This window comes from Pan troglodytes, chromosome 8 (genome assembly GCF_028858775.2).
Source record: "Pan troglodytes isolate AG18354 chromosome 8, NHGRI_mPanTro3-v2.0_pri, whole genome shotgun sequence".
NCBI classification, from domain to species: Eukaryota; Metazoa; Chordata; class Mammalia; order Primates; family Hominidae; genus Pan; species Pan troglodytes.
Window position 1 is genome coordinate 30,493,281 of NC_072406.2, and position 17,909 is coordinate 30,511,189.

Consider the following 17,909-nt stretch of genomic DNA (forward strand, 5'->3'; position numbering starts at 1 on the left):
GACGGTAGTGAGTCATTAGAAATAGTCCTTCCTCAGTCCACACTTCTATTATTGGTTTAGTCCTGAAAAGTAAGCTTCCAAACATGTTTCTACTGAATTTTGCCCTTTTGCAAAAATACAATGCTCTAATTTGTCAAGGTCATCTAAAATTTAGTCTTCTGAATTCCAATAATTCTCAAGACGTGAAAAGTAGGGGTAATATTTGCACCTCAAAGTTAAGGTTTTTAACAATACTTCTTATCAGTTAACTTAAATATGTTAAAATAGTCATTAAAATAGTATATCCTTCTTAATTGGATTCTGTCACCCACTTATTATTTCTTTTTGTATTTTACAACCTACCATTCAAAAAAGATGGTTCCTGGAGATTAACAAAAGAGAAAAAATGCAAATGAAATGGTGTGTAGTCAAAAACATGATACTAAGGAGTTTTTAATTATACATTTAATTTGATAAAAATTTGTGTGACATATTGCAAATTCAGAAATTCTTACGCGTATATAATTTTTAGTGGCTCTTTTATCCAGCATTTTGAGAAAAAGCAACATAATAAATTCTCATTTACCTTTGGCAAACAATTTCTCTAAGGATATTCAGTGCCCTCAAGAATATTGCATCACCAAAAACACTAAATCAGATTTCTCCTTATGCTTTTTAAAACATTAATAGAGTTTTTGCTGAATTTTTTTTTTTTTTTAGATAGAGTCTCACTGTGTTGCCCTGGCTGGAGTGCAGTGGTGGGATCTTGGCTCACTGCAACCTCCATCTCCTGGGTTCAAGCAATTCTCCTACCTCAGTCTCCCGAGTAGCTGGGACTACGGTCGTGCACCGACATGCCCGGCTTATGTTTTGTATTTTAAGTAGAAATGGGGTTTTACCACGTTGACCAGGCTGGTCTCAAACTTCTGACGTCAAGTGATTTGCCCGCCTCAGCCTCCCAAAGTGCTGGAATTACATGCCTGAGCCGCCGCACTGGGCCTTTTTCTTAAATTATATATTTTAAATATCGTGTAAAATTTCCAAACCTGTAGGAAAGTTAAAAGAACTGGACAATAAGCGCTTGAATAACCAGCAGCTAGATTTGACAATTAACTTTTCACTATATTTGCCTTATTGTGTATCTGTCCATTAATCCAATTTTATAGTTGTACTTGTTGCAATTCAAAGTAAATTATAGATCTGAGTGCATGTCACCTTCAAACACTTCCTATCTCCAGACCCTCCGCCAAGCCCCAGAGGACACTTTTGTGATGATTTTTCACCACAAATTCGTTTTTCCTGTTCTAGTATATGAACAGAATTATATCACATGTATGCTTTTTTTTTTTTTTGAGGTGCAGTCTCACTACCTCACCCAGGCTGAAGTGCAGTGGCCCGATCTCAGCTCACTGCAACTTCCACCTCCCAGGTTCAAGCGATTCTCCTGCCTCAACCTCCCGAATAGATGGGATTACAGGTGCCCGCCACTACGCCCAACTAATTTTTATATTTTTAGTAGAGACGGGGTTTCACCATGTTGGCCAGGCTGGTCTCAAACTCCCGACCCTAGTTGATCCACCCCCCTCGGCCTCCAAAAGTGCTGGGATTACACGTGTGAGCCACCATGCCTGGCCTACATGTATGCTTTTAGGTAAGACTTCTTTCACTCAGCCTAAATGTGTTTTGAGATTCATATATGCTACCATATGACATGGTTTGGGTCTGTGTCCTCATCCAAACCTCATGACGAATTGTAATCCCGTGTTGGAGGAGGGGCCCGGTGGGAGGTGACTGGATCATGGGGGTGGATTTCCCCCTAGCTGTTCTCGTGATAGTGACTGAGTTCTCACAAGATCTGGTTGTTTTAAAGTGTGAAGCACCTCCCCTTCTCTCTCTTCCTCCTGCTCCGGCCGTTTAAGATGAGCCTGCCACCTGTTTGTCTTCCGCCATGATTATAAGTTTCCTGAGGCCTCCTCAGCCACGATTCCTGTGCAGCCTGCAGAACCGTGAGCCAATTAAACCTCTTTTCCTTATAAATTACCCCATCTCGGTTATTTCTTTAGAGCAGTGCAAGAACAGACTAATACACCTTGTGTAGCAGCAGACTGTTCTTTATTCCTGGAGTAGTAGTCCATGGTATGGATGTACCAGAGTTGGTTTAGCCATCCCCCTTGCAACTTTTGAAGATCTCACTATCAAAAATCAACATTCAACCCCAAAGCACTGGTTATAATCTCCCAGGAAAAATATCAGAATTATAATCTAAGATGTAACAGGCTAAGGGGACTTTTCCAGCTTTGTGCGGTGGCGGAGTGATAAGCATATGCTCTTTGTCACTTTCCAGCTCATCCATGTGACAGAGAGTAAGAGCCAGTGTTGGTATAAAGCTGACCTGCTTACAACAAATAAAACAAAATGGAATTTTTATCTCTATTATGCTATTTCCCATCACCCCTAAAGTCAGAATCAGTTCTGATCTTGGGTGACTCTAAAGTCAACTAGACATGTTCACAATAATGGGTATGGCCATTGCTCCCTTCTTGGGTAAAAAGAAGAGGATACATTAAGAAATGGAGGACACTGTGGGTATTCATCAGAAATCCTGCCATTTCCATGACATCTCAGTTGTCTATAATGCAAGGTTTCACCTTCCATGGCAGTAAATATCCCCACCAGATTAGTAGGCACAAGCCTTAACCTGGTAAAACACTGTACACTTTTGCTATTACCCCCACCCGATTTCCACAGCACACAAGGAGGCAGAAAATACTATTATTCCTTTTTTTTTTTTGAGACGGAGTTTCACTCTTCCCTCCCAGGCTGGAGTGCAATGGCGCGATCTCAGCTCACCACAACCTCCACCTCCCGGGTTCAATTGATTCTCCTGCCTCAGCCTCCCAAGTAGCTGGGATTACAGGCATGTGCCAGCACATCTGACTAATTTTGTATTTTTAGTAGAGAAGGAGTTTCTCCATGTTGGTCAGGCTGGTCTCAAACTCCCGACCTCAGTGATCCGCTCGCCTCGGCCTCCCAAAGTGTTGGGATTACAGGTGTGAGCCACCGTGCCCGGCTGTTATTCCCATTTTAAAGATGAGAAAATTGGGGTTGAGAGAGGGTAAGTTATATGACCAAAGCGTACAGTTTGTAAACAACTCAAACCTTTGTGTTTTGACATCCACTTTTCTACAGTTTACACTAGAGTATGTTGTAATTGGGGAAATGTCATTATCTAAGCCTGTTCCCCTTGGATGCTTTCCAAAATGGTACCACCATAGCATAGATAGTTGTTCCCAAAGTAATGCTGGTAACATCTTGCTGAAAACCTACCTAGACTCAATTCAAAGGCTATCATACAATGTACATATAAATGCTTCAAAGCCTGTATAACTGAGACATTTGAGGCTCTCCTTTTACGTGGAAGATGTATAAGCTGCCCTATGGGAGCAGGATTATCAGGTGACCCGAACAATGCGCCCTAAAATAAATTGAAAAGAAGCCTCTGGCTTGCTGCGAGTCTAACTCTTGCTGCGTTCTACCTTCAGCAATTTCCTCCATGCAACCCAGGTTCAAAAGAGCATACACTGCCCATCCATGTGGCATCCCCCAAGGAAAGAATTGAGACTTTCTGTACTGCACCGAGTTCTAGAATTCAGGAGAGTTCATATACTTTGAAAAATGCTTAACTTTCAAGGAGTAGGTTGGTTCTGGGAGAATCTGACTTAGTGCTTTTCACCTGGATCTATAAAGATGAAATCGAAGATCTGCAAAATCACCTTTGCATCCAGATGTCAAATCATCTTTGCATTACAAATTCCTTTTGAGAAAGGGATCTTTATTAAAATTGTAAAAATTCCTTTTTTTTTTTTCACTGTAGGTGCTATTTTCTTTTTCTGTTTCTTTTGTTTGTTTGTTTTTATTTGTTTCAAGTCTCAGGTCAAAATTCTTCTTCAGTTCTAAATGCAGTGCTTCCTGGATTTCCATGAAGTGTTAACAACTACTTAAGGCTTACAGTTCACAGACCGAGGCTAACGACCTAAAGGCCCAAACCCATGGCTCCCAGGCACCTCTTCTGTTTATTAAACTCTGAGCCTCCCTAATGAGATGTGAAAAAGTTCCCATAAGGTAGAGGCTGCGGGCACTTTCCAGGTATTGATAAAGAGCTACCTTTCCAGAATTCATTCTCCATGATTCTAATGAGGATCCTAGGAAAAAGAGTTTTAAAATGGAAGCACAGCAGAAAGTCAAAGGATTTACTTAACATCCAAATCATTTCTAAAATGGCCACATTTCTTTTTCTTCACGAAAATATAACATACATAGGCCAACAATCCAGCACTTGCCTGTCTCCTGTTGGTGCCCCCTTTTTTTACTTCTCTTCTTGCCTCATTTGACATGTAATTCATGGATTGACCAATAATAACAATAACCAACATTTAGTGCATTCTCACTGCATGCTAAATATTTTACATAGATTATTTCACTTAAACCCTACAATAGCCCTACAAAGTAGATGCAATTAATATTCTCATTTTATAGATGAGGGTAACTTAGGATCATAAAGTTAAGAAGGTCACATATGACACGTTCATTCACTCATTCATATTTATTTAGCACCTATTAAATACCGAGCTCTATGAGAAGCGCTGGCTACACATTGGTCAATAAATCAAGCATTGCCTCTGCCTTTATAGTGTTTGTGATCCTGTAGGAAAGAAAATAAAAAGGTTTAGAAAGATGACTTGTAAGGCAGTAAGTAGCAAAGCAAAGATTCAAACCCAGAATTCAAACTATTCCTCTAAAGCCATTGCCAGGGCTTGCACTGCAAAGAACTGTTAAATACAGTGAGTTCTAAGTTTCTCTTGAAAGAATCAGTATGTCGATATGTTCAGTTCTTTGTTCTCCATCTTAAAGTTTAACTTCCTCGTTCTCTTCGTCTCCTTGCCCCTAGTTTCCGTAAACAACCTTCCCACCAGTTCTCATCAGTAGTTCACATCTGTTCCCCTGGTCACCTGCTTCGTCCTGAGTCACCCCGGTCACCTGCTCTGTCCTAAGTCACCCCTGGTCACCTGCTCCATCCTGAGTCACCCCTGGTCACCTGCTCTGACCTGTGTCACCTTTAGTCACGTGTTCCGTAACTGTCTTTCCTGCCAAAACTGCTCACCCTGCCACTCTGGCTCGTACCTCTGCTCTCTTTAAAACAGCCAGTCGGAATTAGCTTAGACTGTGCAGTCCAAACCCAGCCAATAGGGGAATGTCACAGCAGTAGGAGCTTCCTGTATCAGGGATAAGAACCCCTTCCCCTCCCTTGTTCAGGTGTGCTCTCGCCATTGCTCCCTTCATGAGACACACCCTTCTATAGAAGTAAAATTGCCGTGCTGAGAAAATTTATGTTTGAGTGCTATTTCTTTTGCAGCACCAAAAGTTTATTTCCAACAAAACCATGGTGTGCAATGGGGGAAATTAAAATGTTCTTATCTGAGCCACTGTATCTTACAACCCAAAATATTTTTCTAGATTTCTCAAGTTCGTATTTGGAAGAACTTCTTTAACAAAAAATAAAAGAGCTTTCTGGGCTCAAGGGGCCTTTCCATTGCTGTCACATAGTGTAGAAGACTCACCCCCTGCACCCTAGCTGCCCAGCCTCCACACACAGTCTTCATATCCCAGTGACTGCTCTAGAATCTGCAGGAGTCTGTGTGTTTGCCTGTGGGCTTGTGTTGTGCAGCTACGGGAGGCAAGGCCCAGAGAAGGTGAAAGAGAAAGAATACTTTGGTATTACAGGTTGAGAACAAGACATCTCTGGTTAGAGGCCATTGAAGTCAAGAAGATTTACAGGCTTTCACTTGATTTTCTAGAACCCAGCAGTGTGCACTGGCTTTCCAAAATTCAAGTGTGATCTGAAATTGCATATTTAAAGGAATCATGGCTACAAAGGGAAGACAGAGATACATACAACTCTATAATGTTCAAAACCATGCCTAGTGTGCTTGGATCTGTTGTGGAAGCTTACTTTCAAAGGCAATTGACAAACCAGGGCCTGTCTGGAGGGAACAGATTGAAATCCATGGTAGGTGAAGAACTAATAACGTCCCGGCTGGAGAAGAGCAGATTCGGAGGATTCAATAGCTCTCTTCAAATATTTTAAGGACCATAAGGTAAAGGAATAATGAGATTTAACTTCTGTAGCTTCAAGATACAGAATGAGGACTGATATGGACTGAATGCTTGTGTCTCCCCAAAATAAATATGTTGAAACCCAGAGCCCCAGTATGATGGTATTAGGAGGTGAGGTCTTTGGGAAGTGTTTAGGGTCACGAAGGTGGAGCTCTGATGAATGTGAGGTTACAGTAAGAAGCTGGGGCCAGGTGCGGTGGCTTATGCCTGTAATCCCAGCACTTTGGGAGGCTGAGGTAGGAGGATCACAAGGTCAGGAGTTCGAGACCAGCCTGGCCAACATGGTGAAACCCCCATCTCTACTAAAAATACAAAAAATTAGCCAGGTGTGTTGGCAGGCACCTGTAATTCCAGCTACTCAGGAGGCTGAAGCAAGAGAATCGCTTGAACCCAGGAAGCAGAGGTTGCAGTAACTGGAGACCGCACTACTGCACTCCAGCCTGGGCAACAGAGCAAGACTCCATCTCAAAAAAAAAAACAAAAAAAAAACAAAAAGAAAGAAAGAAAAAAAAAGAAGCTGGCTGTCTATAACCCAGAAGAGGGCACTCACCAGAACTTACCAGAACCATGCTGGCACCCTGATCTTATACTTCACAGCCTCCAGAACTGTGAGAAATAAATGTGAGTTGTTAAAGCCACCCTGTGTATGGCATTTGATGATAGCAGCCCAAGCTGACTGAGACAAAGACCGATACATAGAGCAATTCAGCCCACATTCACTGAGCAGCCAGCGGTGATGTCCATGGCCCAAGGTCATGGTATTACAATTTGCAAAGTATTAAATACAAATATGAATAAAACATGGATGGGGCTTGCCCTCTGGGAGCTTACGTGTATTAAGAGAGACAGACATAAAGCATCACTAGCATTTAAGTATCATTTCACTATCATATGAGGCTATGAGAGCAGCACAGGGGAGGGGCACTTAACCAATCTGGGAGTTAGGGGAGATTTTGTGATGGAGCTGTTAACACAGAACCCAGCGCACAGGAGGCACTTGATAACTATTTCCTCATTGAATGAATAAACTTGTGTTTGAGGATAATTCTTTGGGTCATATAGGATGGATGGCAGTGGAAGGAGATCAGAGGGAAGAAAGCCAGCCGGGACATGGCTGCGAGGTTGTTACTAGAGTCACCTAATTAAAGATTAAAAGGGCCTACATGAAACAAGTAATTTTAAAGTTGAAAAGAGGAGGAAGGAGACTTGCGATATATTTAGTAGGTGGAAAGAACGGCCTGGGCACAGTGGCTCATGCCTCTAATCCCAGCACTTTAGGAGGCCAAGGCGGATGGATCATAAGTTCAAGTTTGAGACCAGCCTGGCCAACATGGTGAAACCCCCTCTCTACTAAAAATACAAAAATTAGCCGGGCATAGTGGTGGGTGCCTGTAGTCCCAGCTACTCAGGAGGCTGAGGTGGGAGGATCACTTGAACCCAGGAGACGGAGGCTGCAGTGAGCTGAGATCATGCCACCATGCTCCAGCCTGGGTGACAGAGACACCCTCTCAAAAAATAAAAATAAGTAAGAATGACAAAGGCAGCAGGGCGTTATGATAATGGCTCAATATGAGATGCTCTTCTTGGTCTTCCCCTAAACCTCAGTACTCCCAGAGCAAATCATTCCTTTCGCAAATATTCATCAAGGGCATCCCGGGAGCCTTGCGCTGTGCTAGGCTCTGGGGATATGCCAAGGAATGACCCAGACCCCCAGCCTGTCCTCTTCTTGCTCCTGGGACAGCACAATGTAGATGAGAAGCAGAAGGTGGAAGAAGCCTCTGAACAAGGTAACAAAGGTGAACAACGGTTGTTAACTATGGTCCAGGAAGAAAGGTCAGCAAGATAGAGGGAATCTTTTCTCTACAAAGGGTCACTGAACCACAGGAAGAAAAATCAATAGACGGTTGTGCAAGCAAAGAACAATTTGATTCTCCCCTAGAGAGCCATAGAAAATATTGTATTCGTAAGCTCATAAATGTTTGAAAAGGGAATAGAAAACTATTTAATGAGCTCAGAAAATAGTTTCTAAATTTCAGCTCTGATGTTATTGGTGCCTGCAGAAGAGAGGTGGAGAGGTTAAAGAGAAAGAGCAAACTAAGACTGCAGAAACCAAGGGAAAAGAAGAAGAAGAAACAGGTGAACATTGCATGAAACACAGGAGGAAAGAAAAGTAATGGGTACATGAAATAAAACACAGAAAGAGAGCCCTGAGAAAAACAGAAGAGATGAAGACAGAAGGCAAAAGACAGTCATCCACAGAAACCAAGGATGTAGAGACACATGAAATAGACAGATAGAAATGCAAACACGTGATCAGAGGAGCAGGTTTACACAAATAGAACGTTCTACAGAAAGTGCCCGGAAAGAGAGACGCCAGACAGTGGCTCAGATAGGAGCATAAAAAGGGAAAAGTATTTGAAGCTCATGTCTATAGATGCATAAATAATAATAATAAATACATGGATGGCTTGTACTGTCTCAAGCACTCTTCCAAGCACTTTATATATTATTTAATCCTTATAAGAGCATTATGAGGGAAGCGCTATTATCATCACTGTTGTCCCCATTTTTCAGATGTAGAAGCTGGGTCAGAGTGGTGAAGTTACTTGCCTGAGGTCACACAGCTAGCTAATGACATGACTGAGACTTGGACACAGGCAGTCTAGTCTTAATAGCTGTGTGCTCTTAATACTGCCCTATATCCCTCTAATTATTGTCTAATATATGCACAAATAAACCATGGCAAAGATGCACAGAGGGGGAAAAGTCAAGAAGAAAGCCCACACAGTCACTGTCACAAGACATGAATAAACTCTGTTGTATTAGTAAGATTTCACGCTGCTAATCAAGACATACCAGAGACTGGGTAATTTATAAAGAAAGGAGGTTTAATGGATTCACAGTTCCACGTGGCTGGGGAGGCCTCCCAGTCCTGGCAGAAGGCCAGGAGGAGCAAAGCCACATCTCACATGGTGGCAGGCAAAGAAAGAATGAGAGCCAAGCGAAACCACTTGGGTCTCTTTTCTTATAAAACCATCGGATCTCATGAGACTTACTCACTACCATGAGAACAGTATGGGGGAAACCACTCCAGTGATTCAATTATCTCCCACTGGGTCCCTCCCACAACATATGGGCATTAGGGGAGCTATAATTCAAGATGAGATTTGAGTGAGGACACAGTCAGACCACATCATCTGTCCTTCGTGGGAAAATATCTACACCTTTGGAAATTTTGGAAATTGTGATTAAATATTCTTAAGCTGTGCTGAATGTTCCCAGCTATATGCATAAGAAAGGAGGGAAACAGTGTCCAAATCCCTCCCTCGCAAGGGCCAGGGAAGACCCAGCCAGATACAGGTTAAGGGGCTGCAGGTTGGAAACTGGAGTGCACAGAGTCAAGGCTAAGGGTGAAAATCCCTGCCCAGGCAACAGATTGCTTGGGGCTGGGTGAACCAAGACAAACTCCTGCAAAAAAGATAGGATATCTTTTCACGTGGACATGAATGGACAAACAAATCAAGCACTTACTACTATTCTTACTACTAGGAATGTAACAGAAAAAAAGACAGAGAACATCCCATGGAGAACTCTTAGCTAGTGGGAGAGAGACAACAGCAAACAATTAGAACACGGTGCCGTCAGTCTACACTGCAGCAGGCGGAGGAGGAGGGAAGAGCTGGGCTAGGCCAGGCCTACTATATACCTCTGAGGCATCACAGAAGGAGCTGCAAGGGGTGAGACTGCAGCACAAAGGCCCACTTCCTCTTGTGACAACAGTGGACCTTTGAGACTGAGATGCCTGGAGCATTTCAGGTGCTGCTCTGAGTGGGACAATCCACTCCCTAATCTTGTGTTTATATTTTGCTGGTTCTGTAATTAAAGCAAAGTACAAGCAAGTTTGGCTGAGTACAAATCCACAATCATGCAAGCCCAAGGAACTGGGCCAGCCATGGCGTCAAGAGCACGTTGGAAGGTACCTAAGCCACCCAAAGTTTGGGGACTCAGCTCCCCAGAAGACACAAAGCTTAAGCTGAAAACTTAAACAGAACTAGCCAGGTGAGGCAGGAGAAGGAGATGGAGGGGTAAAGACTGTTTGAGAAGCAGGAAGGAGGGAAATGTGAAAGCCTGGAGAAGAGAGAGAGAGCATAGAATGTGCAAAATTCTGAAAGAAATCCTGTGTGGCTTGGCAGATGGAGAACTAGGTGGAGAATGCTGGAGAACTATAGCAAGAGTCTTACAGGCATCACAAAATCAACAATGTGGCTTTCTTCTATGGGAAAGGGCAAAGCATTGAAGGGTCTTATTTATGGAAGTGACACATGGGATATGCATTTTAGGATGTGCACCCTGGCTTCAGTGAGGATAGATTAGTGGGTCTGCAGAAAGATCCCACTAATCAGTTAGAAAGATAGGCAATGACACAGTGTTGCAGTGGCCACCATCAACTCTTTCTCTCCCTACATGCACATGACAAGAAATGAAACCTAAAATTCCTCCGCTTGAATCGGGGCTGGCCTTAGAAAGTGCTTGAACCAGTAGAATGTGGCAGAAGAAGTGACATTCTGGGATTTCCAGTGCGAGGTCATAGAAAGTGTTGTGGCTTCTGCCTGGATCTCTTGGAACGTTCATTCTCTGGACACTTCCCCAAGGAATCCAGCCATTCCCCAAAGGAATTGAGCCTTCTTGAGCTGCAGGAAGCTCAAGTCACATATGGAGGTTCCTTTGAAGATCCTTTAGATGGCAGCTCTAGCTGAATTCCTAGTAAGCAGTCAATGGTAACTGACATGTGAGCGTCACATCTTGGATGTCCAACTCAGGCGAGCTCTCAGATGACTCCAGTGGACTGCAAGCCTATGAAAGCCCTCCATTAAGAGTTCCCTGGGCTGGGTGTGCTGGCTCACATCTGTAATCCCAACACTTTGCTGAGGTGGCAGGATCGCTTGAGCCCAGGAGTTGCCTGGGCAACATAGGGAAACCCCATCTTTACAACAATTTCAAAAATTAGCTGGGCTTGGTGGCATGCTCCTATAGTCCCAGCTACTCAGGAGGCTGAGGCAGGAGGATTGCTTGATCACAGGAGGTCAAGGTTGCAGTGAGCTGTGATGGTGCCACTGCATACCAGTTTGGGTGACAGAGTGAGATCCTGTCTCAAAAACAGTAACAACAACAACAACAACAAAATTCCCCAGCTGAGCCCAGGCAGCCCACGGAACTGAGAGAGAATATGAAATCACTGTTTTAAGCCATCAGTTTGGGGGCAGCTTATTATGCAGCAATAGATAACCAACATGCCAGTTAACAGAGAACAATAGCTATGTGTGTCTGGGCTCTCCAGAAAAATACAATCAACAGTCTATCATCTATCTATCTATCTTATATCTGTATTGTCTATCTATGTATGTCTCTATGTATCTTTGTATCTATGTATTTATGTATCTATCTATCTATCTATCTATCTATCGAGACTTAAGAATTGGTCCACACAATTGCAAGGGCTAGCACATCTAAAATCTGTAGGGTAAGCCTGCAGGTTGGACATCCAGGCAGGAGTTGATTCTGCAATCTTGAAGCAGAAATACCTCTTCTCTGGGACACCTCAGTTTTTGCTCTTAAGGCCTTTAATTGATTGGGATGAGACCCACCCAGATTATCAACGGAAAGCGCCTTTACTTAATGTCAATTGATTGTTGACGTTAACCACATCTACAAAATACGTCACAGCAACACTTAGATTAGCATTTGATTAAATCACTGGGTACTATAGCCTAGCCAAGTAGACACATACAATTATCCATCCCGGTAACCCAGACCAGAGATGGGTGGTGAGATTGCAAAAGGATAGATTTAAAACACATTTAGGGTGTGAGACTTTAGCAAAAGTTTGGCGATGGACTAGAAATGGGCACTGAAGGAGAAGACAGCAAGGGTCATGCAGGGGTTTCTGATTCAGGCCACTGGGAGAAGGATGCTGACTTCTCTGACACACAGAGTAGCGTAAACGAGAGGGGAGAGGGCAATGATAATAATGAAGGTGGTGACCTGTTGTGGTTTTAATTCATGCTAAGACTTGTAAAGAAAAAAAAACGGGATCACGTTGCAGAATCGGAGTGAGATTGTGAAAAAGCAGGACTGTGAAATCTTTGGAAAGAAGTAAGGGATGCACCCATCCGGCTGCCTTCAGGTGCCATTTGCAACGAGCATAAAGCTGTGACAGAAGTGACTTGGAAGGATCCCTCCAGGGGTCTAATTGCAAGAGTGTCCTTTGCCTGCCAAAGCGGGTGGATCACGAGGTCACGAGATCGAGACCATCCTGGCTAACACAGTGAAACCCTGTCTCTACTAAAAATACAAAAAATTAGCCGGGCATGGTGGCACGTGCCTGTAGTCCCAGCTACTCGGGAGGCTGAGGCAGGAGAATCGGAGGCTGAGGCAGGAGAATCGCTTGAACCCGGGAGATGGAGGTTGCAGTGAGCCGAGATTGCGCCACTGCCCTCCAGCCTAGGCGATGGTGAGACTCCATCTCAAAAAAAAAAAAAAAAAAAAAAAAAAAATTAAAGCTGATTGTGAATTGCTAAGTGTGAAAAACACAAGTTCTAAAAATACAAAATCAACAGTTAAGATGAATGTTAAGATTTCAGAATATATTTTAATTTGCAGACAAAAAAATCTAGGTCACTGCTATTATTGTTCAATGTGTGAAGAAGAAAATGTAAAGAAACCAATTTTTGTTGACGGATTATAAACTTTTATTTAGTTAGATATTTTTAGGGAAGGAAAAGGGAAGAGTAGGAAACTTTTTTTTTTGCAGACTTTGGCAACATATTGAGAGCCTGAATTAACACTGAATCCTATGAAAACAGTTTTGTAATTACAATGCTGAATCAGTCTTATGTGTAATTACACCAATATGCTACTCTGTGAAACATTTCTTAAGGGAAATGTTCGTGGTATATTTTGTATTTATGCCACCGTCTTTTATAAAAGGTCTCATTATTTCATGAACTTCAATTTACCAGACCAAGTCCTAACTGTAGGCTTAGGCAAGGGCCAGCAATGCACGTATATTTCAAGGAGCTTCGTCTGTGCTCTGAGAAACTGTGTCTTGCACAGGTGGAGAAACAGGTAGGCAGTTCAGTTCTGCTCATGGCCATTTAGTGAGGCGGGTTCACATACCTAAAGGGGCCCTAACTGCTCCCAGAAAGCCAGCGCGCATCTCAGGCATTGTTCCAGGACAGCTCCCACGGTTCGCTGTGGAATTCATCATCTTCCGCTTTTTGGCTTCAGTCCCACACTCAGCTTCTGTTTTTGCCTGGCCTCTGGGAACTGCTTTTGGCTTCTGGCTCCCTTCCAAATCCTAACTTTTCATCTATGCCCTTAGGCTTCACCCAGCAGAATCTCAAATAAGAATGATCCCTTCCTACCCTGGGTTCGTCAGCCCTTACTTAGCCCTAGTCAAGAGCTAAGTAATCTGGGGGCGGGGCGGGAAGCGTAACTCTTGGCTCTGCCTATACTCGAGCTGATTACTTTTCAGGGAATTCAGAGCGACTCCTGATTAGACCTCAGAGCACGTGGTTTGACCGGCCATCTGGAAAGGGAGGGACAAGCCACAGACAGTTCATATAAAGGTAAATCCTTTTCTACGGAAAATAATGCACAGAAAGACGATAACCTAGAAAGTTGAAGTTTAATACTTTCTGCTTGGTGTGACCTACTTTCCATCATGAAAAGACCAAAGAAAGTTCAAACAGAACGAACTGAACAGGAAGAATTGGTCCTTACCAAGAACGTGGTATAATCCATATGAAATGATCACAAAAGCAAAACTGGGGTTTATAATTGTTTACACATCCCCCTAGGCAGAGGACTGGAACAGAAACTATTATAGCGTTATTGCTCCATCACAGACTTGCTGTATTTATTGCAGATACCAAGAGTTTAAACTAGTTAGTAAAATATTAATTGTAAGCCAGAAAAATGATATTAAACTGGAAATAATCAGAATAGCTACCATGTGCTGAGATTCTAATATATAACGGACTCTGTACTGAGCATTTGACATATTGAATATTCATAAAAACTCACAGAGGTTAAGTATTGCTCCATTTTACTGATAAAGACACTGGCTAGGAAAACTGGCTTAGCCTAATAAGAATAAAGACGTTGCCATAAATAACCAGCGTCAAAGGTAAAATGGTGCCTTTAAGATGTTCTAGTAGGAACTCATTCACTTACAGGGGAGATCAAATTTAAAGGAAAATGAAAGATTAGGGATAACAAACAAGAAGCATCAATAATAAAATGCCTGAAACAAACAAGACACATGGAGTCAACTTAAAGCTGAGCCTAGAAACCAGACTGTACTCCCCAGCCCTTTCCAACTCCTAGTTCCTATAGTGAGTCTTAACCTATTTTCTGAACCACCTAGAAAGATCCTTTGTTCTTCCTGATGCATTACATAAAACACATGACTCAGATTAACCAGGTCTGTAAATTAAATAAACACACACACACACACACACACATACACACACACATGAAAATGTATTAATCGTGGCTAGTGTAATGAAGGTGAATTTCAGGATAATACATCAGCAATGACTTAATCAGGTTGTCCGGGGAAGGCTTCCTTGAGGAAGGGATAACTGGTTCTAAACTGGTTGGGACAGGGGTGGAAGTGGTTGGAGCGATGTGGCCAAAGTCCGTAGTCCCTCCAGTTATTGGGCAAGAAGTAGATGAGAAGGATTCATCGTGGTTCATGGTGACCAGTTTGAAGGTCATGGAATAAGTAGAAGGTACTATGAAAGAGTAGGTATAGACAGCTCCTTCCAGGATTTGGCTGTGTCGTGGAGGACAAAGCGTCTTTGAGTATTTAAGAAATGAAACAAAAAATAAAATCGAGATGGCATGCTGACATACTGTGATTTTAGAATCGACTGGCTCACAATGAATGCTTGCTTCACACCAAAGGAGTAGTTTATGTTATTAAGAAAACAGTGATCTAGCCCCAGCTACTCAGAAGGCTGAGGCAGGAGGATCGTTTGAGTCCAGGAGTTCGAGACCAGCCTGGGCCACATAGTGAGACCCTATCTCAACAAAACAAAACAAAACAAAACAAAAATGATCTAAGAAATCCAGTGATTTAGGGATTCCAAAGGCAGGAAAACATTCCATTTCAGCCCCAATAGATTGGAGGAAAATTAAGAGCTTCAAATAGACACCACCCTTTTTTTTTTTTTTTTTAGCAACACTTCTATACCTCAGTTAAAATAGAGTTGTCTATTGAACTAGCCACTTGGTACATTGGGAAAAATCCCAGCAACCTACAGGGGAGCTGTCTGTAGTGTGTGTGATCATCAGGCTGACATCACACTGACAGGTAAGATACGGCCATTGATAGTTGACCCTGCTTCAGGTTAATCCGTGACACTAATCTCAGAGTAGAGTTTGATCTTCAAACTAGGGCTCCCTCAAAAAATTGGGAAGGTGGCATGACCTGTACATTTAGAATCAGAAAGTCAGACATCAGTGATTGCCCCTTAATGAATCTAGTGAGATACAAAATGGAAGACATGGTATTCAGAAAAGCCAAGAATATTATGAGACCTCAATAACTGGAGAAGCCTCATGTCATCATCTTGCCACTTTTCCCTTTCCCTGAAACTGCTGAGTGTTCCCTGCCCCCACCCCAGCATCTCTCTTCTAATCGCTCTACTGGGCTTCTCAGTCCATGTCTTCATCACTTCACACCTGGCCTAGTGCAGAAGAGGCCACCTGTCCTATCTATCCTGCACAAGTCTACTGCACTAATCATTTTGACATGTGATGGCAGAGGGGGCAATGGATATTGAGAATTCCAAGCCTAGATATCCAGTTCCTTCATTTACTAGTGATGACACCTTGGAAAATTCACCTCAATTCTCTGAACCTCTACCTCTTCATTTGTTAAATGGGGTTAAAAAAAAAAAGTTAAATTTCTTCCAGGATAAAAGTAAAAAAAAAATTTTTAGTACTGTAACCAGGACATCTATATTTAACCTTCATTTTACGTTAAATTATTCCACCATCACATACTAGATGAAACCCAAACTCCTAGGGCCCCACATAACATGACAGCTAAAGAAAGAAAATGAATAAATACCCAAAGGAAATGAAATCAATATGTTAAAAAGATACCTACACTCCCACGTTTACTACAGCATGATTCACAATAGCCAAGATGTAGAATCAGCCTAAGTGTCCATCAATGGCTGAATGCATAAATGAAATGTGGTATATATACACAGCGGAATAGTATACAGCCTTAAAAAATGAGGAAATTCTGTCATTTGCAGACAACAAGAATAAACCTGGAGGACATTATGCTAAGTGAACTAAGCTAGGCACAGAAAGACAAATACTGCATGGTCTCACTTACATGTGGAATCTAAGAAAGTTGAACTTATGGAAGTACAGAGTAGAATGGTGGTTACAAGAGGTTGGGAGGAGATGATGGTCAAAGGGTACAAAGTTTCAGTTGGGCAGAAAGAATACATTTTTCAAGATCCATTGCACAACATGGTGACCATAGTTCCTAATAATGTATTGCAGATTTCAAAACTGCTAAAAGAGCAGATTTTAAATGTTCTCACTAAAAAAAAAAAATGTTAAGCATATGAGCTGATGGATATGTTAATTAGCTTGATATAATTATTCCACAGTGTATGCGTATATCTAAACACCATATTTTATTCCATAAATAGATACAATATTCATCAATTAAAAATAAACATTTAAATTTAAAGGAATAATAAGTAAAACTCTTCAAAAAGTCCAAATTCAATCAGCAACTCAGATGTCTAAGTTTTTCCCTTAACGGCTAATGCGTACATTGATATTGTTAAGTTTGTAAAAGACCAGCTCATATATTTGAGTAGAATGTCAGAACTAACGCAAGGTAAAATGAAATATAAAAGAATATGATGATTAAAGCAAAGGATAGGAAGTCAATTGAAATATAAACTCATGAGTGAAGGAACAATGTTAAAACACTGGAGAAAGATCTATCTACTTTGATATTGTAACAGTGTAAACAATGTAATGTACCAATGAAGACATCGCAAGCAATGTTAGAAGGAAAAGAGAATTTGAAACACAAGGCAGCCTGAAAGGGAGCTTATTTGACATGTGAACATAAAAATATATAGCTAATATTGAGTACAACTTGGGAGATAAATTTTGAAGTAGAATTTAGAAGACCAGTGAACCCCACGTGAGTTCCATATACTTTGATGGCAAAGTTTATATTCTGAAGACCAAGGAGAGGAGCTAGTCCCTAAATGTGCAAGAGTTAGTTTCTGTTATTAAATACGGCAGAAGTAATGACATGGTGTGGTTTCTGTTGCTTTTTCTAAATGCACAGGCATGCTGTATGGTAATAACAAATAGAAGATGATATGACAGTATATTAATGCTGAAAAATGGTCTTGATGCAGAGGAAACAAAGAAAAAAGCTTTTTCAATCTGACAACTGACCCAAATCACCTATCATAAAGTACACACATCTTCTTAAATTAAAAAAAAATAAAATATGTATTGCTTTCAGCTGTCAATGTAGTCACCCTGTATGAATTGTAAACAGCAAACATTTAGAGGCTCAGAAAAATGAACTTAGTCTTGTATTATCGAAAGAAGCCCCTAGCAGAGATGATTTTTGGTTTTCTCCAAGAACTTTGTCCTACAGAACAAAATGCCTGGGACATAATAAGGTTCAATAA

At 41.8% G+C, this 17,909-nt stretch overlaps 1 protein-coding gene and 1 long non-coding RNA gene across 3 annotated transcripts in view; one reads left to right on the forward strand and one right to left on the reverse strand.

Moving 5' to 3' along the window:
- ST8SIA6 (ST8 alpha-N-acetyl-neuraminide alpha-2,8-sialyltransferase 6) overlaps positions 1 to 17,909 on the reverse strand; it is a 146,348-nt gene that overhangs the window by 26,953 nt on the left and 101,486 nt on the right.
- Positions 1,876 to 15,586, forward strand: LOC129136255 (uncharacterized). The gene is made up of 3 exons (XR_008537725.1): positions 1,876 to 1,985; positions 13,688 to 13,781; positions 15,399 to 15,586. It is a non-coding gene; the product is annotated as an uncharacterized LOC129136255 (long non-coding RNA).